Source organism: Bufo gargarizans, chromosome 5, assembly GCF_014858855.1.
Source record: "Bufo gargarizans isolate SCDJY-AF-19 chromosome 5, ASM1485885v1, whole genome shotgun sequence".
Classification (NCBI taxonomy): domain Eukaryota; kingdom Metazoa; phylum Chordata; class Amphibia; order Anura; family Bufonidae; genus Bufo; species Bufo gargarizans.
This window is the reverse complement of record NC_058084.1, coordinates 481,422,356-481,449,362: the sequence shown is the minus strand read 5'-3', so window position 1 is coordinate 481,449,362 and position 27,007 is coordinate 481,422,356. Positions and strand designations below refer to the sequence as shown.

The following is a 27,007-nucleotide window of genomic DNA, read 5'->3' as shown; positions in this document are numbered from 1 at the left end:
CAGGATCAGGAACCAGAAGCAGCAGCAGTCTTAGAAGCATGTGCACACAGGAGGACCAAGCAAGGAACTGAAGCCACAGACCTCCTATATATATGAGCTAGGCATCCAGCTCCTCCCAGTGGGAAGGAGAAGCCGCAGGGTGGGAGGCTACAAGAAACCCAGAAACCAAGATGGCCGCCAGCACATGTCAAACGAAGGAGAACAGCAAGAAGGTAAGACCATGACAGTACCTCCCCCTCAAGGGCCCCTCCTCCGCGGAGTAAGGAACGGTTTCTGAGGGAAGCGTGCGTGGAAGGCTCGGAGCAAGGCAGGAGCATGGACATCTGCGGAGGGAACCCAGGAACGCTCCTCTGGACCATAACCACGCCAATGGACCAAAAACTGCAACCGACCGCGGACCAGGCGTGAGTCCAGGATATTGCTCACCTCATACTCCTCACGATTGCCCACTTGGACCGGACGAGGCCGAGGAACCGAGGAAGTGAAACGATTACACACCAATGGCTTCAACAGGGAGACATGAAACACGTTGGAGATCCGCATGCCAGGAGGAAGCGCAAGGGCATAGGCTACCGGGTTTACCCTGCGAAGCACACGGAAGGGACCAACAAAGCGAGGCGCCAGCTTGGGAGTGGGCACTCGAAGGTTGAGGTTGCGGGTGGACAACCATACACGGTCTCCGACCTGGTAGGAAGGAGCGGGCGCTCGTCTGCGATCAGCCTGGAGTCTCTGGCGCTGCGCAGAGACCTCAAGGGACCTCTGGATCTGTACCCAAGAAGCACGTAGGACGGAAAGGTGATCCTCCACAGCCGGAATATCCTGGGGAGAGAATGCCTCCGGTAACACGGCAGGTTGGAACCCATAATTGGCCATGAAGGGAGACGTCCCAGAGGAAGAGTTCACCGCCGTGTTCCTGGCAAACTCAGCCCAAGGCAGGAGGTCAACCCAATTGTCTTGGTGATCGGAGACATAGCAACGAAGGAATTGCTCCAAGGCCTGATTGGATCGTTCTGCGGCCCCATTGGACTGAGGGTGGTAGGCCGAGGAGAAAGAGAGATGAATCCCCAACTGGGAGCAAAAGGCGCGCCAGAACCTGGACACAAACTGACTCCCCCGATCCGACACAATCTCCTTGGGCAAACCGTGCAACCGGAAGACCTCCCTGGCGAAAATCGTGGCCAACTCTTGTGCAGAGGGTAACTTCTTGAGAGGAACACAGTGGCACATTTTGGAAAACCGATCCACAATCATGAGAATGACCGTATGGCCTCGGGATGCAGGGAGGTCCACAATGAAATCCATCCCCAGGTGTGACCATGGGCGCTCCCCGGTGGCTATGGGTTGCAAAAGGCCCAACGGAAGGTGCCGAGGGGACTTACTCTGGGCACAAACGGAGCATGCCGCTACATATGCGGCGATGTCGGAACGTAGAGAAGGCCACCAGAACAGACGTGAAACAGCCCAGGACAGCTGATTCTTTCCAGGATGCCCCGCGGCCTTGGAGTTATGGTAGGTTCGCAACAACCGAGTGCGCAACTCCTCAGGCACAAAACATCTGCCGTTGGGTCTCCCAGAGGGAGCACCAGATTGAGCCGCCAAAATCTGCTCACCCAGGGGAGAGGTCAGGCTGGTGCGAATGGCGGCCAGGATCTGATTCGGAGGTATGACCGAAGTCGGAATCGACTCCTCCCCGGACAGCTCGGAGTACTGCCGTGATAAGGCATCCGCTCTGATGTTCTTGGAACCGGGTAGGTAGGAGACCACGTAATTAAAACGTGACAAGAACAGAGCCCATCTGGCCTGACGTGGTGTCAATCTCTTGGCCTCAGAAAGGTAGGTCAGATTCTTGTGGTCCGTCAGGATGAGAACCGGAACCACCGAACCCTCGAGCAAGTGCCTCCATTCTTTAAGGGCCTGCACGATGGCCAATAACTCCCTGTCACCAATCTGATAGTTGCACTCCGCGGAAGACAGTTTCCGGGAGTAAAACCCACAAGGAAGCAGAGGACCCTCTGGTGTTCTACGCTGAGACAGAAGGGCTCCTACTCCCGTCTCAGACGCGTCCACCTCGAGGACAAAGGGCAACCCAGGGTTGGGATGCGACAGAATCGGAGCCGACACAAAGGCGGACTTTAGAGCCTCAAAAGCTCGGATGGCCTCGAGCGGCCAGACCTGGAAATTACTGCCCTTCCTGGTCAGATCCGTGAGAGGCTTGGCTAGCATAGAAAAGTCCCTGATGAACTTCCGATAATAATTGGCGAAGCCCAAAAAGCGCTGCAGGGCACGAAGACCACTGGGCTGGGGCCACTGTAAGACAGCCGAAACCTTCTCAGGATCCATGGAGAACCCCTCAGCGGAAATGATGTAACCTAAGAAGGTTACCTGGGATCGGTGAAATTCGCATTTCTCAAGCTTACCGAACAGCCTGTTCTCTCGTAACCGTTGCAACACTCGTCTGACATCCATAATGTGGGCCTCCATGGATTCAGAATATACCAAGATGTCATCCAAATAGACCACCACACACTGCTGCAACAGGTCACGGAAAACATTGTTGATGAATTCCTGAAAGACTGCGGGCGCATTGCACAACCCAAAGGGCATAACCAAGGATTCATAATGACCGGTCCTGGTGTTAAACGCGGTCTTCCACTCATCGCCCGCCTTGATCCTTACCAGGTTATATGCCGCCCTCAGGTCGAGTTTGGTAAAGACCGTGGCCCCTTTGAGGCGATCGAACAGCTCGGAAATCAAGGGTATCGGGTAAGCGTTCTTGATCGTGATGCGATTGAGACCCCTGTAATCGATGCAAGGCCTAAACTCACCGCCCTTCTTTTTCACAAAGAAAAATCCAGCCCCTGCCGGGGACGAGGATTTGCGGATGTGTCCGCGTGAAAGCGCCTCCCTCACGTACTCCTCCATGGCCTCATTCTCCGCTACCGACAGTGGATAGACCTTGCCACGAGGAGGAACGGCACCAGATTGTAACTCTATGGCACAATCGTATGGGCGGTGCGGAGGTAGGGCAACCGCGCGCACCTTATCGAATACATCCCGGTACTCTTCGTATTCAGGAGGCAACAGAGAGTCCGAGGAAGTACACAGCAACTTGACAGGCCCATGGATGCAACTAGCCCCACACTGCGGTGACCACGAGAGGATCTCGGCCGATCTCCAATCGAAAGTCGGATTATGCTTCTGGAGCCAGGGGTACCCCAAGACCACCGAGTAGTGTGGAGACGAAATAACCTGGAGACAGACCGACTCTCTGTGAACGGCACCAATGGCTATCCCTACTGGAAGGGTCTCATGAGTCACGTGTGGCGGCAGAAGGGGTCTGCCGTCTATCGCCTCAAGAGCCAGTGGGGAACCTCGAGGCTGCAGAGGAATGGAATTGGCGGCAGCGAACACACTATCAATGAACAAACCACCAGCACCAGAGTCCACCAACGCCTGGGTCGTCACCGAGCCCCCGACCCAGGAGAGGACAACAGTGATCAGTGGTTTGTCAACACGGGAAACCGGGGACGAGGAGACTCCACCCAAGATCTGCCCCCGACAGGATCTCAGGTGCGAGCGTTTCCCGGACGGTTCGGACATGCCAACCGAAAATGCCCACCGAGACCACAGTACATGCATCGGCCCTCGCGTCTCCGGAGTACCCTCTCCCCCTCGGACAGGCGAGCAAACCCCAGCTGCATGGGTTCACCCCCAGACAAGTCATCCCCAGGAGGCGTGGGAGGAGAGGGAGGCACGGGTGGGACAGCAAACGTAGGCGCCAATCTGTTAGAAAACCTCCGCAGGCTCTCCTTAAAGGAAGGTCTCTCCCTGAGTCTGGTGTCAATCAAAATCAGGAAAGAAATAAGAGACTCGAGCTCCACTGGTAGGTCCTTAGCTGCAACCTCATCCTTCAAGGCATCCGAGAGACCATGAGAGAAAGCAGCGACCAGAGCCTCATTATTCCAGCCCACCTCTGCTGCCAGGGTACGAAACTCAATGGCGTATTCAGCTACGGATCGTGAACCCTGTCTGATGGACATAAGGAGCTTCGCAGCAGAGGCAGCACGAGCCGGCACATCGAATACCTTCCGAAGAGAATCAACAAAACCGGAAAACTCGGCAACCACCGGATTGTTGTTCTCCCATAAAGGGCTGGCCCAGGCCAAGGCCTTGTCCGAGAGCAGCGAGATCAAGAAGCCCACCTTTGATCTCTCAGTAGGAAAGGCATGTGGCAGCAACTCGAAATAAATGCCTACCTGGTTAAGGAAACCTCGGCACTGAGTTGGCTCTCCCCCAAAGCGCTGTGGAAGGGGGGCAGAACCGGTCATACCCCGAGACACCGCAGGCGCAGCAACAGGTGTCGGGGTAGACTCTGGCGCAACAACCGGAGCGGCAGTAGGAGCGGGCCCAGGAGCGACAACCGACCCATCGGCAACGGAAGCGAAATGAGCCGTGCGTTCAAGCCACAGCGAACCGACCCAACAGGTGATCCTGCTGATCAAGTCTGGCAACCAGCGTAGGTAGCGAGGATGGCCCTGTACCGTCAGAATTCATGGCTTGGTCCTAATGTCAAGGAACCATGAACCAGACGTACAACAAGAGATACGTGGAAATAAGAAGGCTTTATTGCAAATCAAGCTGTAAGCAAAAGTCCAAACGGATGGCTAAACCGGAGCAGGGTCTTGCGAAGCCAGAGGTCAGGAACCAGAAGGGTAGTCAGACGAAGCCAGGATCAGGAACCAGAAGGGTAGTCAGACGAAGCCAGGATCAGGAACCAGCGGGGTAGTCAGACGAGGCCAGGATCAGGAACCAGAAGCAGCAGCAGTCTTAGAAGCATGTGCACACAGGAGGACCAAGCAAGGAACTGAAGCCACAGACCTCCTATATATATGAGCTAGGCATCCAGCTCCTCCCAGTGGGAAGGAGAAGCCGCAGGGTGGGAGGCTACAAGAAACCCAGAAACCAAGATGGCCGCCAGCACATGTCAAACGAAGGAGAACAGCAAGAAGGTAAGACCATGACAGTATCTGAGTACTGGAGGACACTGTTAGGACCTGGGGAAGGCACCTGCTATAGGGGGAAGTCCAATTCAGGGTCATTATGGTTACAGACTCATCTCTGCTTCATTTAGTGGTCACTACTCACCTGGGCTCTTATCTGTAGGGATCTCCTCCTTGTATTCCTCATCGCCCCTCACATCTGTCTCTGTAGCATTATTATTGTTCAGATCTTCATCCCGATTCAAAATGTGTGAAACAAATATTGTAAATAACAGGACAGTCGGACAAGTTGAGTGGAATGTTTTAGATGCCTACAAAAGATCATTAAAAGAGTTATCCATCTTTAAACTTGTGTAATAGACCCCTTCAGAGAGGCGGACCCCTGGTGGAGTTCATACTTACTTGGTCCCTGCCTCTATGTTCTGGCTTCATTGCTCCACTGTTGACTCTGCAGGTGCTGTGTCTGTGGAAATAAACACACTGTTGACCGGCGGGTATGGTGGAGATAGTTGGGGGCAGGTGCTCCCCTGCCCTGTCAACTGGATGTTGATTCTCAGAGACCCGGGATCTGCAGAGGTGCCCATGTATCGATGGAGTTGGAACCCACCAGCAGGGATCAGGTAAGTATGAATCCAGCCACTCTGAAGGGGTCTGTTAAATAATTAGGCTGGATAACCTCTGTATTATCCCACAAATTAAGAAGTAGGAATTCTACCAGCGACTGGTTTCTCTGGAGTCCGACATGACAGCACCACATGGAGATTGCCCTTCTAGTCTTCTGCAGGGACAGGAACACAGAGAGGTTACAAGGCTCCTCTCACCATCTCCCTCCAGTGTTTTCTGAAATACTACACCAGGATGGATGCAACTAAATATGTATTTACTCATTACCAATGACACCACATGGAGCGATACCAGATAAGCATGTGGTTGGGGGAGAAGGGAGTCTGGGTCAAATCTCTCTAGGGATAAATCCCGATTGTATTAGATGTCCAGTCTGTAATAAAGCTTGCCCGAGGCGCTGCTCTGTAGATTTGATCAGTAGATGCATCTGCTCTTTCTGCCCATGGAACGAAAAAGTCCCTGGTGTGATTGGCTTTAATTCCATCTGGACCAGGAACTCTTTGCAAATTACTGAATTATTGGATTGCAGTCTTCAGCCAGCTCGCCAAGGTGGTCTCTGACACCTTCCCCTTGTTCCTTCCTGAGAACTATATGAACAAATTTGGATCTGATCTCCAGGATCTCAAGGGCATCAAAATATTTCCTATTGATCTTTTGACATCTAAGATGTGGAATCAGCATTGTGAGGGGATGCATTGAAAAGATGGAAAAAACATCTCTTGGTTAAGGTGAAAAGCTGAGGCAATTTTAGGTAGAAAGATCGGATAAACTTTTAGGATGATCTTATTGAAATGTTTAATGTAAGACTCACTGATGCAAAGGGGCTGTAATTTTCCTACCCTACGGGCCAAGGTTATGGCATCTGGGAAAACAGTTTTAAGGGACAAGAATCTCAAACCGAACTCCTCAAGAGTATCACAGAGACCCCTGAAGTTAGGTCCCAAAGAGGAATGGACTGTTTTAGAGCCGGTCTGATCCAGGATGTAGCCTTAATGAACATTTTGATCCATCTATAGTCTGCAAGGGGAAGGTCCAGAAAACAACCCAGGGATGAGATCTGTACCTTTAGGCTTCTGGGTCTAATGCCATTATCATATCCTGTAACACTTCGGTGCATAGGAGGGACCACAACGAGCATAGGAGGGACAGGGGTGAGGGAATAAAGCCTGGAAACTAGGGAAAGAGCAGGACACCTCCGAGAGCAACCCTAATCAAAGTCCTGACTATCCAACAGACTGTTCACCCGCCTGAACAGCCTGCCGCTAATGTAAAAGTAGCCTGAAAAGGGACTGAACATTCAGATCCGTACCAGGAGCAAAATCTCTTTCAAATCTCCCTGTAAACTGTTTGACAATCCCAGAATTTTTAGGATTTCCCGCTCAGCTTTCAGAATTTCTGTATCTGGACATTTTGATACAGAAGAGGGCTCTGGAGAAGAACAATTTTTTATCTTAGATGAAGAGGTTCTGGGTCTTCCAGAAATAAAAACTTCAGGATCGGGAACCAGCTGTGCTTTGGACAGAATTAGGTAATTTGAATGACACTGGTTGCTTTTAACCATATATTTCTCAGGACGGCCGGAATAAAAGGAAAAAGGAGGAAATGAGCATGCTAGGCCCATATTCTATTCCTGAGCCCCTCATCCCTTTTTGCTAGTATCCATAGGGACTTACATTTCAAAGAATCCCTCATTACAGGTTTTCTGGGAAAGTCCACGAAAGTAAAGCCCGTCTTCTCACTCTGGGAAGAATTGTTTGGTTGAGGCAGTAAGGATAAATTTCTGGAGAGAACAGACGTGAAACTGGCTCCAAAGAACTGTGGAGATGCAGAAGGTCATTAACCCCAAGATGTCCATAGCTTCCTTTAATAAGCAGTGGCTCTATCTCCAGAAGACTGATATTTTCCCCTGTATCATCTCATATTTGAGAATCAGCAAAAATGAGTGTTTTTTAAAGAAAATTCTACCTGGTGTCTGGAGAGAAAATCTGGATTCTGTCATCAAGAGAAAATTGTCCAAACTATGATATTTATTTCTCTGAGGAAGGCCAGGATTTCTACTACCAGGTTTTTGAAAAGTCATTGGGCAGAGGGCTCCTAGTGCCGCTTCTGGCACCTGCGCCAAAGGTTCGCCACCACTGATCTAGGCTGTTCTGACTTTTAGGAAATGTTGGGCGCAGTGGTTATGTTAGCGCAGGTAGCGTTAACAAGCTCCGGACAGCCCAGACAGACTACCAGTAGAGAGGATCGTGTGATCTACTGACAAGAATGAGCAGTTCCCATAGTTTTGTTGTCCACCACCTAGACACAGGTGGCCCCTTAATTAGACCCCCGTCTCTGCCCCGACCTTTTCCAGTCATTCAGCAGAAGAAAATCTGACATCATTGCGCCCATTATTGGTCCTGCCATTGATAGTCAACTACTGTAATCTTCGTTTGCATGGATGTCCTGATTGGGAAACCTGGACTACTACAGACTGGAACCGTATTGTCTTTAGTGACAATTCTAGGCCCTCTTTGGACTCCAGTATGGAGGTCTCCTGGCGAGCGCTTCAATCCTTTGCTATGGAGCGACATACTGCCCTAACTGCTGATGTGATGATCGTGGGAGCCATCGCATACGACAGTCGTGACCCCTAGTAGTGGTACGAGGGGCACTAACAGCTCAGCGATATGTGTAGGACATCCTGTCGCCACAAGAATTCTTCTCAGCACTTTTCAGCTGGATATGCTCGCCTGCGCACAGCGAGGCTTCTCCAGGAATGTGTCATCCTATTTTATTACCTATAAAGCATTTATGGGAACAGCTGCAATGCGAGCTTCAGCAACCTATGAGTGTGCAGGATCTACAGGGTCATCTGTAACATCTGTGGGCAAATGTACCCTAGGATACCATAGCAAACATGTATGTCTCCTTGCCCAACCGTATCTCATCCATCTTGTATCTGAGCTAGAGGCCGTATCGCACCTTGAATCCGAGCTAGAGGCCGTATCTCATCTTGTATCCGGGCTAGAGGCCGTACCTCACCTTGTATCCGGGCTAGAGGCCGTACCTCACCTTGTATCCGGGCTAGAGGCCGTACCTCACCTTGTATCCGGGCTAGAGGCCGTACCTCACCTTGTATACAACACTTGAAGTGCAGAAATGCAAATACCGCTGCTCTCCAGTATAATATTCATCCTTTTTAGCTTCTTTACTCGCTCCTCTGCAGCTCTGGTCTCTTCATTTTCTGTGGGTGGGCAGCAGCTCATCCTATGTGACCATCAAGCACCTGCATCTCCCAGGAGTGCGCTGCAGCCAGCTCTTCCTAAGCCCCCCCCCTTTAATTATCATGACAACCACAAATGACCCGACAACAGTCGTCGTCTGAGCCTAATGGCTGCAGGTCTCCCAGAGGCTGGACATAGATATTAGATGGCGGCTCACAGCCAATAACCTTGTACACATGCATCCTCAGCACGGCCGGACATGCTGCAGGTGGCTTCCGTGGAGGAGATCGGCTTCTACCTGACGCGTCCGGACTCGTTCCTCTCGGAGACATAAACCTATTGGTTCCTTATTGCCACCAGTGGTCTCCATAGCCAGAGACTTGTAGGAAGAAGCAGAGAACATGAAACGTCTGTGGTCAGCTGTAATCCCACCATCTCCAGCTCATTACACCAGTATCAACCTAGAATACTACTGGATAAAACAAGGCGTCCTCCTACAGAGAACGCCATTACCTGACCATCCTGTGGAAGGAGAGGACGCGGACATCTCTCTGGTGTTGTCCTCTGACTGGATCTCTCTGCAGGAGACACAGAGACTGGACTCAGACTTTACAGACAGAGAATTCCAGGACATTTGTATTTAGTCCTGTCTGTTACCTGGAGATGCGAAGGGCTGGTCCTCCTCCATCTTGACCTCCTTGTACAGACCCTTGTGTCCTTCTAAATACTCCCACTCCTCCATGGAGAAATAGACAGCGAAATCCTGACACCTTAGAAGAACCTGACAACACAATGACACCGTCATCACCCAGACCCCTCCAGTGCTGTGACTGTATAATGTCCCCGCATTCCCAGCGGTGTCACCTCTCCAGTCAGCAGCTCCATCATCTTGTGGACGACTTCTAGGATCTTCTCATTGTTCTTCTCATGTATCAGATTACTAGACGTCTTGTTCACCGTGGAGTAATCCTGTTCATTGTCAGGACAAATGACAAAATAATAAATGTCACCATGTACATTCCAGAGTCCATCACTTCTACAGCCATGTCCACCTGTAATTACCATAGATAATGGTGTAATGTGACATCATCAGAACATCTCACCTCTCCGGTCACATCCCCTGTAATTACCATAGATAACGGTGTAATGTGACATCATCAGAACCTCTCACCTCTCCGGTCACATCCCCTGTAATTACCACAGATAACGGTGTAATGTGACATCATCAGAACCTCTCACCTCTCCAGTCACATCCCCTGTAATTACCATAGATAACGGTGTAATGTGACATCATCAGAACCTCTCACCTCTCCAGTCACATCCCCTGTAATTACCATAGATAATGGTGTAATGTGACATCATCAGAACCTCTCACCTCTCCAGTCACATCCCCTGTAATTACCATAGATAACGGTGTAATGTGACATCATCAGAACCTCTCACCTCTCCAGTCACATCCCCTGTAATTACCATAGATAACGGTGTAATGTGACATCATCAGAACCTCTCACCTCTCCAGTCACATCCCCTGTAATTACCATAGATAATGATGTAATGTGACATCATCAGAACCTCTCACCTCTCCAGTCACATCCCCTGTAATTACCATAGATAATGGTGTAATGTGACATCATCAGAACCTCTCACCTCTCCAGTCACATCCCCTGTAATTACCATAGATAATGGTGTAATGTGACATCATCAGAACCTCTCACCTCTCTGGTCACATCCCCTGTAATTACCATAGATAATGGTGTAATGTGACATCATCAGAACCTCTCACCTCTCCAGTCACATCTCCTGTAATTACCATAGATAATGGTGTAATGTGACATCATCAGAACCTCTCACCTCTCCAGTCACATCCCCTGTAATTACCATAGATAATGGTGTAATGTGACATCATCAGAACCTCTCACCTCTCCAGTAAGCAGGAGGAGGATCTCCAGGGTAAGATCTAATATCCTCTCCGCCATCTTGTCCCCGTCTCCGTCCATTATCTGGTACTGATGATGTCATCGGACAATCCTAGATCACAGGAACCTGAATGGAAGAAGAGGAGTCAATGTAGAATCTGCATGAAATCCCATAGAAATGCTTATAATGACCGGAGATGATGAGGGACATTTGGGAGAAATCAGAGGAGATGAGGTCTTCTCTCTATTGTCTGGACTGAGGACTGGAAGATCTCGTCAGGGCAGTTCCTCCATGTTTGAGGTGACAGCAGTGTAAAGTATGGTGCACCCTGACACTGGCTGCAGTGGCGATACCAGTAATGTAAACCATCATGGCCACAGTGGTCATGTGACACTTATACTGGTATCACTGAAGGGATACATCCTCATAACATGGACGTCTATGGGAGATGACGACCACTGCTGGAGACACTGGTGGACGCCTCCCAGGTCCCTCTCCGGCAGAGACTTCAGTGTCCCCGACGTCAGGAGAGCAGCGCATGCGCAGGATGTCAGTGCGGCCTGTGACTGACAGAATACACTGCACTACTGAAGCGTCAACTGCCACAATACACTGCACTACTGAAGCATCAACTGCCACAATACACTGCACTACTGAAGCGTCAACTGCCACAATACACTGCACTACTGAAGCATCAACTGCCACAATACACTGCACTACTGAAGCGTCAACTGCCACAATACACTGCACTACTGAAGCATCAACTGCCACAGACATCATACACTGCACTACTGAAGCGTCAACTGCCACAGACATCATACACTGCACTACTGAAGCGTCAACTGCCACAATACACTGCACTACTGAAGCATCAAATGCAACAATACACTGCACTACTGAAGCGTCAACTGCAACAATACACTGCACTACTGAAGCGTCAACTGCCACAATACACTGCACTACTGAAGCATCAACTGCCACAGACATCATACACTGCACTACTGAAGCGTCAACTGCCACAGACATCATACACTGCACTACTGAAGCGTCAACTGCCACAATACACTGCACTACTGAAGCATCAAATGCAACAATACACTGCACTACTGAAGCGTCAACTGCAACAATACACTGCACTACTGAAGCATCAACTGCCGCAATACACTGCACTACTGAAGCATCAACTGCCACAATACACTGCACTACTGAAGCGTCAACTGCCACAATACACTGCACTACTGAAGCATCAACTGCCACAATACACTGCACTACTGAAGCGTCAACTGCCACAATACACTGCACTACTGAAGCATCAACTGCCACAGACATCATACACTGCACTACTGAAGCGTCAACTGCCACAGACATCATACACTGCACTACTGAAGCGTCAACTGCCACAATACACTGCACTACTGAAGCATCAAATGCAACAATACACTGCACTACTGAAGCGTCAACTGCAACAATACACTGCACTACTGAAGCGTCAACTGCAACAATACACTGCACTACAGAAGCATCAACTGCCCCAATACACTGCACTACTGAAGCGTCAACTGCCCCAATACACTGCACTACTGAAGCGTCAACTGCCACAATACACTGCACTACTGAAGCGTCAACTGCCACAATACACTGCACTACTGAAGCGTCAACTGCAACAATACACTGCACTACTGAAGCGTCAACTGCCACAATACACTGCACTACTGAAGCTTCAACTGCCACAATACACTGCACTACTGAAGCTTCAACTGCCACAATACACTGCACTACTGAAGCGTCAACTGCCACAATACACTGCACTACTGAAGCATCAACTGCAACAATACACTGCACTACTGAAGCGTCAACTGCCACAATACACTGCACTACTGAAGCGTCAACTGCCACAATACACTGCACTACTGAAGCGTCAACTGCCACAATACACTGCACTACTGAAGCATCAACTGTGAAAATACACTGCACTACTGAAGCACCAACTGCCACAATACATTGCACTACTGAAGCACCAACTGCCACAATACACTGCACTACTGAAGCGTCAACTGCCACAATACACTGCACTACTGAAGCGTCAACTGCCACAATACACTGCACTACTGAAGCGTCAACTGCCCCAATACACTGCACTACTGAAGCACCAGCTGCGACAGACATCATACACTGCACTACTGAAGCACCAGCTGTGACAGACATCACACACTGCAATACTGAAGCACCAACTGCCACAATACACTGCACTACTGAAGCGTCAACTGCCACAATACACTGCACTACCGAAGCGTCAACTGCGACAGACATCATACACTGCACTACTGAAGCATCAGCTGCGACAGACATCATACACTGCACTACTGAAGCATCAGCTGTGACAGACATCAGACACTGCACTACTGAAGCACCAGCTGTGACAGACATCACACACTGCACTACTGAAGCACCAGCTGTGACAGACATCACACACTGCACTACTGAAGCACCAGCTGTGACAGACATCACACACTGCACTACTGAAGCACCAGCTGTGACAGACATCACGCACTGCACTACTGAAGCACCAGCTGTGACAGACATCACACACTGCACTACTGCCTGCGGCTCCCGGCTCCCCGGTACCTGCTCCTCATGCCGGGGCTCTCCCTCCCGCTGTCCGGACATCAGAGCCTCTTTACAGGACGTTTCCAGCAGAACTTCCTCTTTCCTCAGGTTCCTGGAGTTTTCCTCTCCCAGCATGCTTTGCGGTGTGACGTCACAGGGCTGGCCCCGCCCGACACACTGGTCAGTCAGCACTAGCCCCGCCCCCTACACCTCCGGCGGCCTTGTTAGTACACCCAGACATGGCTCCTGCTCCTCTCCTCACATCACTGAGGGCCACAGGCGCTTCCCTCACCATCTCCAGAGCCCCAAACACTGGGAGCGGCCAGCACAGCCGTATCTAAGCCTCTCATGTGAGATACAGCCTGCTGAGCCTGGATCACAGCTTCTCTTGTGTGATACTGTCTGCTGAGCTGTGTATCTAATCCTGTCCTGTGTGATACTGTCTGCTGAGCTGTGTATCTAATCCTATCCTGTGAGATACTGTCTGCTGAGCTGTGTATCTAATCCTATCCTGTGTGATACTGTCTGCAGAGCTGTGTATCTAATCCTATCCTGTGTGATACTGTCTGCTGAGCTTTGTATCTAATCCTATACCGTGTGATACTGTCTGTTGAGCCGTGTATCTAATCCTGTCCTGTGTGATACTGTCTGCTGAGCTGTGTATCTAATCCTATCCTGTGTGATACTGTCTGCTGAGCTGTGTATCTAATCCTATCCTGTGTGATACTGTCTGCTGAGCTGTGTATCTAATCCTCTCCTGTGTGATACTGTCTGCTGAGCTGTGTATCTAATCCTATCCTGTGTGATACTCCCTGCTGAGCTGTGTATCTAATGCTATCCTGTGTGATACTGTCTGCTGAGCTGTGTATCTAATCCTATCCTGTGTGATACTGTCTGCTGAGCTGTGTATCTAATCCTATCCTGTGTGATACTGTCTGCTGAGCTGTGTATCTAATCCTATCCTGTGTGATACTGTCTGCTGAGCTGTGTATCTAATCCTATCCTGTGTGATACTGTCTGCTGAGCTGTGTATCTAATCCTATCCCGTGTGATACTGTTTGCTGAGCTGTGTATCTAATCCTATCCTGTGTGATAATGTCTGCTGAGCTGTGTATCTAATCCTCTCCTGTGTGATACTGTCTGCTGAGCTGTGTATCTAATCCTATCCTGTGTGATACTGTCTGCTGAGCTGTGTATCTAATCCTATCCTGTGTGATACTGTCTGCTGAGCTGTGTATCTAATACTATCCTGTGTGATACTGCCTGCTGAGCTGTGTATCTAATCCTATCCTGTGTGATACCGTCTGCTGAGCTGTGTATCTAATCCTATCCCGTGTGATACCGTCTGCTGAGCTGTGTATCTAATCCTCTCCTGTGTGATACTGCCTGCTGCGCTGTGTATCTAATCCTCTGTTGTGTGATACAGGAGGAGCTGATCACATGGTGCAGTGTCCCCCCCCGGCCCCTCATTGGTATAGTCCTCACCCGCCGGTCGCTTCTTTCACACTAGTGTTAGGTTTGCCCGTTTCTGGGGCGGGGACAGCCTGCCGGATCCGGACTAACGCTCGCACACGTGTGCTTCCGGAAGTCTGGACCGGCCCCATTCATTATAACGGGGACGGGCGGGAGATGCGGCCGCAGCACGGGAAACATTCCGAGAGGCGGCCGGACAGAAACCGCCTGCTGGTCAGTGGAGGAGACCCCTTTACGTGCAGCGATCTCCTCCACAGTACGGGCAGCAGTGATCGGCAATGTTGCTCTTCGTCTCCATACAGAACCATTTCTTGCTCTTTGTACAGCAGGATCTGCTGCCGCTAAAAAGGATTTAGGCGTCATGAGAAACAATCCGCGCGTTGTGCTCCGTTATCCGGTAAATATTGCTGACGAGGGCTCATTAGCCATAATTTGCCTGAACCAAGGGGCCTAAGGCTGATGTTGTCCATCTGTCGGTCGCCCCATTGCCAATAAAGCCCAAACCAGACAGCACCAGTAACAGGTAAAACAGGAGCCATCAGCACCGAACCAGTAACGGGGGACACAGTGCAGGGAAATCGGAGCAATGAGGGGGTGCAGGTCACCGTGGAGCCCCCACTATTCTCTGTGAAGGAAAAGCTGATCCCAGGGGAACCGCAGCAGTGTAGCATGGTCCATGACCTTAGGGAGGTGAACAAGATGGTCTTTGATGTACAGAACCCCCCCACCTTGCTTCACCAAGTGCCACCGACTTCTTCTTGTTCTCCAGTGGTTGACGTGGCCAGAGGTTTTTTCTTACTGCCCCTGGAGGAGACCGGTCACTAATTGCTGGAGCAGACGACCTCAGGCTGCAGCAATGTCACCATTCGCTTTCTCAGAAGAAATGTCCCAGGTTCTGGGGGTGTGAAGACCACATTACCCTACAACACAACTTCTGCAGTATCTCCCAGAGACCCCAGACAGAAGGGATGCCATATGCAGAGTGCCAGTACCCACCACAGTATATCACTAAGGGCCGTGTGGGCTCCTGCTGGGAATGGACCCCCAGTGCCTCTAGCTGCAGGGTCTGTACAAGGCTCTGACCTCACGGGGACAACAAGGTCTACTGACACGGACAGGACAGGACAGACTTTCAGCTCCAGCCTCAGCTTTACCTGACTACAATACGTGGACAAGAGGTAATAACCGAGCTCCATGGAGAAACCTCCGACCGTTAGGTTACTACTCCTAACATCCAGACACAATAGGGCTTCTCCTTCACATGTGAGAGATGTAACCGCAGCAGCCACACCGAAATACAGGGCGACTGACATAGTCCTGGACCAGCCGCTGACCATCCAAATTTCATAAGTAGTCGAGGAAATGAGAACCAAACACATCTCCGCTGCCAGGTGGACACAGTACGAGGTGGCACTGCCAACGCCGTCAGGAAGAACCATCAGACAAGGTCTGGGTTAGATGACCAGATAATCAGCATTATTGTATTGAATTGCTGAGAATTGAAAAGCAGGAGCTGGAGAAACTCCAATCCCTAACTTAGAATTTTTGGTAAATGGATCCCGGTACCACCATGAAGGAAGTCTATTGTGGTGTTTTACATGGTGAAGTGATTGAGGGTGTATATGTGTCTCCCAGGTTCCTAACATATGCTGAGCAAAGCTATGTAGGAAAGGGTTAAAAACCTCTGTCTCCCATCGGGGGGCTACTGTGCCTTTGCAGCCCCAAGACAGGATGGTCTCAGAGAGGGAGGGAGGCCCCCCTCCTTCCCCTTCTGCTCAGTTGTGGCAGACGGGGAAGGTTCCCATGGCAACAGGACGCCTTCTCAGGCATCCTGCTGTCCATGGTGCTGAACAGATCTATGCTAAAGGCATAGATCTGTTCAGACAAAGTGTAAGTAAAATACAGTACAATACACTATATAGTGTACTGTACTGTATTATATAGACATCAGACCCACTGGATCTTCAAGAACCAAGTGGGTCTGGGTAAAACAAAAGTCCAAAAAAAGGAAAAATCAAAAAACACATTTATCACTGATTAAAAATGAAAAAAAAAAAAAAAATTCCCTACACATGTTTGATATCACCACGTCCGTAACGACCTGATCTATAAAACGGTCATGTTACTTTACCCGAACGGTGAACGCCATAAAAATAAAAAACTATGATGAAATTGAAAGTTTGCCCACCTTACTTACCAAAAAAGGTAATAAAAGTGATCAAAAAAGTTGTTTGCACGCCAAAATAGTACCAATCAAACAGTCACCTCATCCAGCAAAAAATTAGACCCTACCTAAGATAATCACCCAAAAACTGAAAAAACTATGGCTCTCAGACTATGGAGACACTGAAACATGATTTGTTTCAAAAATGAAATAATTGTGTAAAACTTACATAAATCGCCGCATCCGTGACAACCTGCTCTATAAAAATATCACATGATCTAACCTGTCTGAATGTTGAAAATAACAAAAAAAAAAAAAACGGTGCCAAAACAGCTATTTCTTGTTACCTTGCCTCACAAAAAGTGTAATATAGAGCAACCAAAAATCATATGTACCCTAAACTAGTACCAACAATACTGCCACCCTATCTCGTAGTTTCAAAAATGGGGTCAATTTTGGGGATTTTCTACTCTAGGGGTGCATCAGGGGGGCTTCAAATGGGACATTGTGTAATAAAAAAAGAAAAAAAAAAGTCTGCTTTCCAAAACCGTATGGCGTTCCTTTCCTTCTGGGCCCCGCCGTGTGCCCATACAGCGGTTTACGACCACATATAAGGTGTTTCTGTAAACTACAGAATTAGAGCCATACATATTGAGTTTTGTTTGGCTGTTAACCCTTGCTTTGTAACTAGAAAAAAATATTAAAATGGAAAATCTGCCAAAAAAGTTACTGTCACGGCCATGGCTATGACCGTGACTCTTCAACCGCATGCGATGGTCAGCGGTTTGGTTGTCTATCACAGGTGAGGGAAGTGGTATTTGCCTCACCTGTGGTAGCCGCTGACAACGCTATGTATGTGGCAGCTTTCCTGCTGTGCATGCGGTTGCACCTAGCAACCTCTGTTAGGTGTGTGTGTATTGTGTTCACTGTGTTGTATGTCTGTGTGCACTCTGTGTAGTGTGTTGTGTGCACCGACACTTTTTCCTGCACTGTGGTTGCCCGTGGCAACGTCTGCCTGTCTGTACATGTGGTGGCAGTGTCCCGGCCTCCGGGCTATCTCCCAGGACACGGTTGCCACCCATGTCGTTGTGTTGCTACTACTCAGTGTGTTGCTACTGTTTGACACTTTTCCCTTTTATGTATGTTTCCCTTCTGTGGTGCTGGAAGGGTTAACTCCCTTCCCAGTGTGTGTGTGTGTCACTGGGTGTGTCCGACTGTGGGGTGTGGCTTCTTGGCCTATAAAGCCTCACTGTTAGTTCAGGTCTGAAGGTTGCTTCAGTCATGCTTGGCTAGAGCAGCCTCCTGTCTATACTACCTGCCAGTGAGAGCCACCCCTGTGGTTATAAAGATATTGTCGTTATGTTTATGTCTTCTTGTATGTCATGTTGTATGTGATGTTCTGTTGGGACCTTCCTTGTGTCTTTGTGCAGTTTACGGTTCTGGATTCCTGTTTGCACAGGGATCCAGTCAGCAAGGCTGTGGCAGGTTGGTGGAACTTCTAGTTCGCCTGCCATACCCGTAAAGATGTTTGTGTTCCCCTATTCCCAACAGCTTGGCCATTGAGACTCCTGCTCCTCCGTACCTTGGAGGAGTAGGTCGTCTTACCCAGCTCCTAGCTCAGGGATCTGCGGAGGGTAAGTCAGGGCTCCGAGGTTCCTGCGCATGGGTCCTCCTACCTTAAAGGTCGGCCCATGCAGATAGGAGTTAGGGTCAGGTTAGGGATGCTTGAGGAGGTGACCTGCTCCCTAATCCTGTTGTCCGGGCCCAGCAGCTATGTCATCATCTGGCACCGCACGGCTGAGGGTTTCCCCCATCCTCAGCCGTGACAGTTACATTTTGAAATGGTATCTCTATTTTTCATTAAATCTTGTGGAACACCTAAAGGGTTAACAAAGTTTGGTTTGTAAAATCAGTTTTGAATACCTTGAGGGGTGTAGTTTCTTAGATGGGGTCACTTTTATGGAGTTTCTACTCTAGGGGTGCATCAGGGGGCTTCAAATGGGACATGGTGTAAATAAACCAGTCCAGCAAAATCTGCCTTCCAAAAACCAAACGGTGCACCTTTCACTCTACGCACCGCTGTGTGGCCGTACAGTAGTTTACGGCCACATATGGGGTGTTTCTGCAAACTACAGAATCGGGGCAATAAATATAGCATTTTGTTTGGCTGTTAACCCTTGCTTTGTTACTGGAAAAAATGGATTAAAATGGAAAATGTTATCACCATTTGCCATTAACTCTTGTGGAACACCTAAAGCGTTAACGGCGTTTGTAAAATCAGTTTTAAATACCTTGAAGGGTGTAGTTTCTAGAATGGGGTCATTTTTGGGTGGCCCTAATGTAGGCCTACTGAGGAACCAATTCCAACTGTTATCTCTTTACTGGACAAGGCAGTAGATGTCTGGTTGTGTAGAGTGGAAGCAGCAACAGTTTGGAACATGATGGACAAGAGAGGACATGTGGGGGGAGTAGAAGTGGCAGCTGCACAGTATGGAACCTGACGGACAAGACTGGAGATCCGCAGCTGTGTAGGGGTAGTAGTAGCGGCAGCAGCAGTACAGTGTGGAACATGGACTGCTGTGACTGAGATGATGAGCGCTGTGACCTGTTACTACAGGCCGGACGGCTGGTGCGGACAGTGCTGCTGCTACCTCCACTACAGCCACCCACATTCTCACTGGTGACTGACATGGTGCGGGTGCTTCCTCTTACATTACCCCATCCACTGAACTCTGTCTTTCTTTTTAAGAACGGAGGCACCATTGCACCTTTACTGGTTATTCCAACCACAAGGCCCACAGCTGACTGCCAGACGTTAGAGGAGATCTCCTGCCTGTACAAGTCATTCCTTCCTCATCCATTGGCCAGAGCTCTATTTCGGGACTCTTTCGCATGCCAGAAAACTTAACCATCTGCCAATCTACAGCCTACCGCGCACCCAAAACCTCAGTCTCAACTACTTTCTGGACCCAGGAGTCAGAAGTGGCCGTACAGCGCTGAGATGCCTATAGGTGCAATGCTCTCCTAATTCAGCTAACCCTTTCCTCTGGTGCCAGGTGAATGAGTAGGACTTAGCTGGTGGATTGGGGACTATAGAGGAGATGGCACCTTTCCTCCACTCTGGGAACGCCGCCTCTTCGCTTCTCTCTGCAATCTGCACCGCTCTTCTGTGTGGCTACTAGCTGTTTTACCTGGGAGCTGAATGAAGCTGCGGTTGCTGCACTGTTCGGAGGGCGGTCAGGTGTAGGAGCCTTGGTGGCGGCCATTGTGGCTGTGTCGGCAGAAAACATCCACTACCTGCTGCTGTGTCATCTGCTCTACCACTGCAAGTCCTGCCGCTGAGTCATCTTTCCCATCTGCTGCTTGGGGCCCACATGACTGCCCAAACCGGGCACACACTGTGTCTGAGCACCAGGCGTTGCAAAAGGTAAATTTTCCGGAAAAAGGGGAGAGGTGAAGGGGCAGTGGACTATTTTTGATGAGCACAGATATTTATCTCAAGTGGAGAAGCCAGAGCCACCCTTTGCCTTCCTAGAAACGATCCACAGTTTAACGAGTCCTGACACCATTTTTGTTTCTTTCTTCTCTTCATACTGAGCAGAAGAACGTCTGCACCTTCTACAGCTGAATGATTGCAAGAACCGAAGACCAAGTTGGTTGTTCTGTCAAAAAGCCGTCTACTCTGCTTGGTTTAATACGGTTGATCATGCTGACAGAGCCTCATTAACAATAACACTCAGTGGAGTACTAAGAAGGGGGGGGGAGGTCCGCCCCGGGTGCCGACTCTCTGGGGGTGCCAGAAGCAATGAGCGCTTCCATCAATACAGACAGAAGCGCTCATTACTGGAGCGCAGGGAGCTGGGTCCTGTCACTCACCGCTCAGCTCCCCACGCTCCTCCCCTCCCTCAGGCCGGCGGCGCACAGAATGGTGAAGAAGGAAGACTTCTCCCCGCTCCACCATTCAGCCCCGAGACACAGATCACGCTGCCGGCCTGTGTGGGTGGGGCCTGCAGCCTAGAAATCTGCATAAGATCCGCCCACACTGTGCTGCAGAGCGATCTGTGCCTGAAGGGAAGAGAAGTATGTGAGCATCAGGAACGGGACAAGGTGAGTATTTTTTTATTACAGAGGGCATTAATACTATGGAAGGGGACACAGAGAGCATTACTACTATGGAGGGGGGCACAGAAGATTATTACTAAGGAAGGAGGGGCAGAGGATTTTATTACTATAGAGGGGGCGCAGAGGGCATTAGTAATGTGAAGGGATACAGAGTCAAAAGGGCATAATTACTGTGAAGGGGCACAGTCGGCATAATTACTGTGAAGGGGCACAGTCGGCATAATTACTGTGAAGGGGCACAGTCGGCATAATTACTGTGAAGGGGCACAGTCGGCATAATTACTGTGAAGGGGCACAGTCGGCATAATTACTGTGAAGGGGGCACAGTCGGCATTATTACTATGAAGGGGGCACAGTGGGCATTATTACTATGAAGGGGGCACAATGGGGATTATTACTGTGAATGATGCACAAAGGGCATAACTACCGTGAGGGGACACATCTGTAGAAACCTATTGTGAAGGTTGTACAATGAGAGCAATACTGTAAGGGGGTACAGTTATTTCAAAGTAGGTCTCTGCCGCGGCCAGTGTCGGCTGTGGCAATGTCAAACCAGATGAGCCCAGCCGGACATTGCAGGCTTGGAAGAGAAGGAGCGGAGAACCAGCGCCAGGAAGCAGGTAAGTAATCTTCCCGTTACAGATCCAGTAAAGTGGGGGAGTTTACCAAAGCCCCTCATTCTTGCACAACCCCTTTAAGATCTACAATTATTACAGCAGTAACTACACTTCTGAATATACTGATATTTTCTTTTAATTCCTGCTTCAATATACATGCAATATTTTTATAACAAAGCAGAGTCTTCTCGCTATAAATGATAGCAAGAAAAAATATGGAAATTCGTGGCATATTTTACAGGAAGGAGCCAACAAACGAACCAAACCAATTACCCCAAAAAGGTGAGAAAACGCACATATAAAATATATGTAATTTATTGAGACATAATCAAATGACAAAATTAGAATAACATAAGGCACAAGGGTAGAGGAGGGTGGGGGGCCCCCATGTGACAGGGTCAAAAACAACCTCCCTCACAAAAACCCAACTGACAGGGAGAGAAGGGTCACAGCCCTGGGTGTAAAACCGCATAGATATGGGGGAACTGTAGGTTCACCCAAAGTGACATATAATGGTAAGTGTGCTGCATGCATATACAAGGTAAATATGGTCACACATAGCCGACTTGCCCTGGATAACTGGGATGGCCGCATAAAGATGCAGGTGGCCAAGTGACATAAGTAAGGCAGGGCAAGAGTGCGAAGTGCAAGCAGTGACCTTAAAGTAACAAACTAACCAAAGCAGGACAACAAATCAAGATTTACAGAGTACAAGATAAAAACAACGAACACATAATAAGGTAAAAAGCACGATTTATAGAAAAGACTTGAAGCTAACAGTCTCATTGAGACCATTAGGGATCTCACTCTTGAGCAGAGCAATCCATTCAGTCTCCAGTTGCAGGAGGCGCTTCTTGATAATCCCCTCCACGGCAGCCCAGAGAGACACTATCAATACCCATGCATTGTAACCCTCGAGGGTCCCCCCTGTGATGGTTCCTAAAATGCAGGGCTATAGGTTGAATCTGGGTCAGCTCGTCCTGTATAGTAGTGGCTGCCTGGTGGATTTTGCTTGCATGTTCGAATACCCCATCACGCAGCTCCCTGGTGGTCATCCCAACATACAGGAGCTTGCAAGGGCAAGTGATCAAATATATCACACATGCAGTCCTGCATGTGATATGTTGCACGATTTGATACTCGCGTCTGCCCTCAGAGTCCCTAAATGTGGAGGACCGAACCATGCATCTACATGCCTGACAGTTGTTGCACGGGTAGGAGCCCCATTTTGGCCCCTTACTTCCAAACATGTACGATGGCGAAGGGGATACATAGTGACTACTGGTGAGCAAGTCACCAAGATTTTGTGAGCGTCGCCATGTCACCTGGGGATATTCTCGAAGTGTCATTATCTGAGAGCAGTATAGGCCAGTGTCTAGTGAGTATTTCACATATTTTTCACCACTACATGTTAAAAGGGGTAATAAATCTACAACTGGCATTGTCAATCTTTGGTCTGTTGCTGGTCAGGAGAGAGTCTCCATTTGCAGACTTGGCCCGTGTGTAGCCCCTCTTAATATCAACCTGGTTATAGGCCCTATTGCGAAACCTTCTAGACAATTCTCCAGACTGCATCTCAAATTTCTTGTCACTGGAGCAGACATGTCGAAGACGCAAAATTTGCCCCAACGGAATCGTCCTAACTGTGGATAGTGTGCAGATTTGCCATGTAGCAAAGTGTTGGTGGAGGTGGGCTTTCTGTAGAGATCCGTGGAGACCCGGCCGTCCCTCTCCCTACTGATAAGTATGTCCAGGAATTCCATCCTATCCTGGCTTTAGTGCCAAGTCAGCCTGATGTTAAGGGTGTTGTTATTGAGTTGCTGGAGGAAGGATAGAAGCTGGCACTCCGTGCCCTGCCAGATAAAGAGGACATCGTCGATATACCGCGACCACAGAGCCATATTCCGGGAGATTCTGGACAATCTCTCTTTCCCACAGTCTGAGGAACAGGTTAGCGTGAGAGGGCGCACAAGTCGCCCCCATCGATGTTCCCCGGAGCTGTAGGAAGAGGTGGTCCTTGAATGTAAAATAATTGTGTTTCAAGATGAAGTCCAAAAGCTCAATCACAAACACAATAATGTCCGGCTCTAAATTTGCCATACGCATGAAGTATTGGCAGTCCCTGATCCCGTGGTCGTGGCATATCGACGTGTACAGGGCCTCTACATCACATGTGACCAGCCACATGTCCCCCTCCAGCGACACCCCATTGAGTTTCCTCAATAAACCAGAGGTGTCCCTGACATAAGATGGCAGGGTCTCCACGCACCCCCTCAGATAAAAATCCACAAATCTGCTGACACGTTCACAAAGACTTCCCACCCTGGACACAATAGGGCGCCCGGGGGGGGGGGGGGGGGGGGTTTGTAATTGTTTGTGGATTTTGGGCAGCAAATACAGGGTGGGAGTCACTGGATGATCCAGCACCAGGCCCTCCTTAAGTCGTGCTGGCAGAATGTTATTTTCTACCCCGGAGTCTAGAATATGATCTAATTCAGCCTTAAACCTGGTGGTGGGATTGCTATCTAGACGTCTATAGCAGTCCTCATCTCCCAGCTGTCTAAATGCTTCTTTTTCATACATCTGTGCAGTTCAGGTCACAACATTTTCCCCTTTATCCGCAGGTTTGATCACAATATCCTTCAAATCACGGAGTTCTTTAAAGGGAGTCTGTCACCACATTTGAGCATATTAGACTGATCAAATAGCGTTATGTGTGTGATACAGCAAAGGTACAGTTTTTAAGTTCTCGGTGGCATATAACGCTATTTGATCAGTCTAATATGCTCAAATGTGGTGACAGACTCCATTTAATAGCCCGATGTTGGTCCTAAGTCAAATTCTTATGGCCATAATAGCCCGCCAGCTGTTCAAAATCATGTTTGACCAGCTTGACAAAAATATCAACATTTGGGCACAGATGTTTTTGGGGAAAATGTGATCGGCGGCACAGATGTAGAGGTGTCTTGCTGGCAGATGATGGTGCCTCCTGTAAATCTTGATTTGTTGTCCTGCTTTGGTTAGTTTGTTACTTTAAGGTCACTGCTTGCACTTCGCACTCTTGCCCTGCCTTACTTATGTCACTTGGCTACCTGCATCTTTATGTGGCCATCCCAGTTATCCAGGGTGGGCAAGTCGGCTATGTGTGACCATATTTACCCTGTATATGCATGCAGCACACTTACCATTATATGTTACTTAGGGTGAACCTACAGTTCCCCCATATCTATGCGGTTTTACACCCAGGGCTGTGACCCTTCTCTCCCTGTCAGTTGGGTTTTTGTGAGGGAGGTTGTTTTTGACCCTGTCACATGGGGCCCCTTACCCTCCTTATGTTATTCTAATTTTGTCATTTGAGTATGTCTCAATAAATTACATATATTTTATATGTGCGTTTTCTCATCTTTTCGGGGTAATTGGTTTGGTTCGTTTGTTGGCTCGGTATAGTATACTAGACCCCAGTTTTATCTATACATACAATGCGAGTTAGTTTTTCTTATAGGTTGGTCTAAATATTTTACAGGAAGGATTTAGAATTGGTTGTTCACTGTGTGAATTCTATGATGTTTAACAAGAGATGATTTTTGAGTAAAACATTTGCCACATTCTGAACACGAAAACGTGTTCTCTCCTGTGTGAATTCTCTGATGTCTCTCAAGACTTGATTTCTGAGTAAAAGATTTTCTACATTCTGAACATGAATACGGCTTGTCCCCTGTGTGAATTTTCTGATGGCTCTTAAGAGATGATTTCTGAGTAAAACTTTTTCCACATTCTGAACAGGAAAATGGCTTCTCTCCTGTGTGAATTCTATGATGGCTTGCAAGAAATGATTTATGAGTAAAACATTTGCCACATTCTGAACATGAATACAGCTTCTCCAATGTGTGAATTTGCCGATGTCTCTTAAGACTTGATTTCTCAGTAAAAGATTTTCTACATTCTGAACATGAATACGGCTTGTCCCCTGTGTGAATGCTCTGGTGGCTCTGAAGTTGAAATTTCCGAGTAAAAGATTTACCACATTCTGAACATGAAAATGGCTTCTCTCCTGTGTGAATTCTCTGATGGCTCTCAAGATTAGATTTCTCAGTAAAAGATTTCCTACATTCTGAACATGAATGTGGCTTGTCCCCTGTGTGAATTCTCTGGTGGCTCAGAAGATGTGCTTTCCGAGTAAAAGATTTTCCACATTCTGAACATGAATACGGCTTCTCTGCTTTGTGACTTCTTTGATGTAGAAGAAGATATGACTTTCTAGTAAAGGATTTCGCACATTCTGAACACACAAACGGCTTCTCTCCTGTGTGAATTCTCTGATGGCTCTCAAGACTTGATTTATCAGTAAAAGACTTCCTACATTCTGAACATGAAAACGGCTTCTCTCCTGTGTGAATTCTGTAATGGTTATCAAAATATGATTTTCTAGTAAAACATTTTCCACATTCTGAACATGAAAACGGCTTCTCTCCTGTGTGAATTCGCTGATGGGTTTCAAGTTGTGTTTTATTCGTAAAACATTTTCCACATTCTGAACATAAAAACGGCTTCTCTCCTGTGTGAATTCTGTGATGGTTATCAAGATGTGATTTTCTAGTAAAACATTTTCCACATTCTGAACATAAAAATGGTTTCTCTCCTGTGTGCATTCTCTGATGGGTTTTAAGATGTGCTTTATTCGTAAAACACTTTCCACATTCTGAACATAAAAATGGCTTCTCTCCTGTGTGCTTTCTCTGATGGTTTTCAATTTGTGTTTTACTAGTAAAACATTTCCCACAGTCTGAACATGAATACAGCTTCTCCCCTGTGTGATGAATTTGATGTTGAAGAAGGCCTGATTTCCAAGTAAAATATTTGCCACATTCTGAGCATGAATACGGCTTTCTCCGAGCTCTTTGGGTTCCAGAACATCTTCTGCGAGTTTCATTCTGAGTAAGAGTATGTGATGAATTAAAAGATTGTACTTGTTTTAAAGGATGAGATGATAGATTTTTGCTGTGAAGGTCTGAGGGTACATCTGGGATAATGGCACGCTCTTCATATGTATCTGATATGACACATGGATCATCTGCATTATAATATGTAGATATGAGATGCTTCTCCAAGCGCCTAGTACAGTCATCTACCAAGAACAAAACATTTTTAAAATTATTTTTGAAAATTATTGAAGGCAGCTATCAAAATTCATAACTGACAAGAGAGGCTAGAGGGGGCTGTCCAAATGTGTCATGTCACCCCACACCTAAAAGCAGAATGACCCTAAGTACATAGAAG

At 48.3% G+C, this 27,007-nt stretch overlaps 1 protein-coding gene and 1 pseudogene across 1 annotated transcript in view; one reads left to right on the top strand and one right to left on the bottom strand.

Moving 5' to 3' along the window:
• LOC122938189 overlaps window positions 1-26,513 on the bottom strand; it is a 30,116-nt pseudogene extending 3,603 nt beyond the window's left edge.
• LOC122939172 (gastrula zinc finger protein XlCGF26.1-like) overlaps window positions 1-27,007 on the top strand; it is a 1,061,774-nt gene that overhangs the window by 686,587 nt on the left and 348,180 nt on the right. The gene's annotated exons all lie outside the window — the stretch shown is intronic.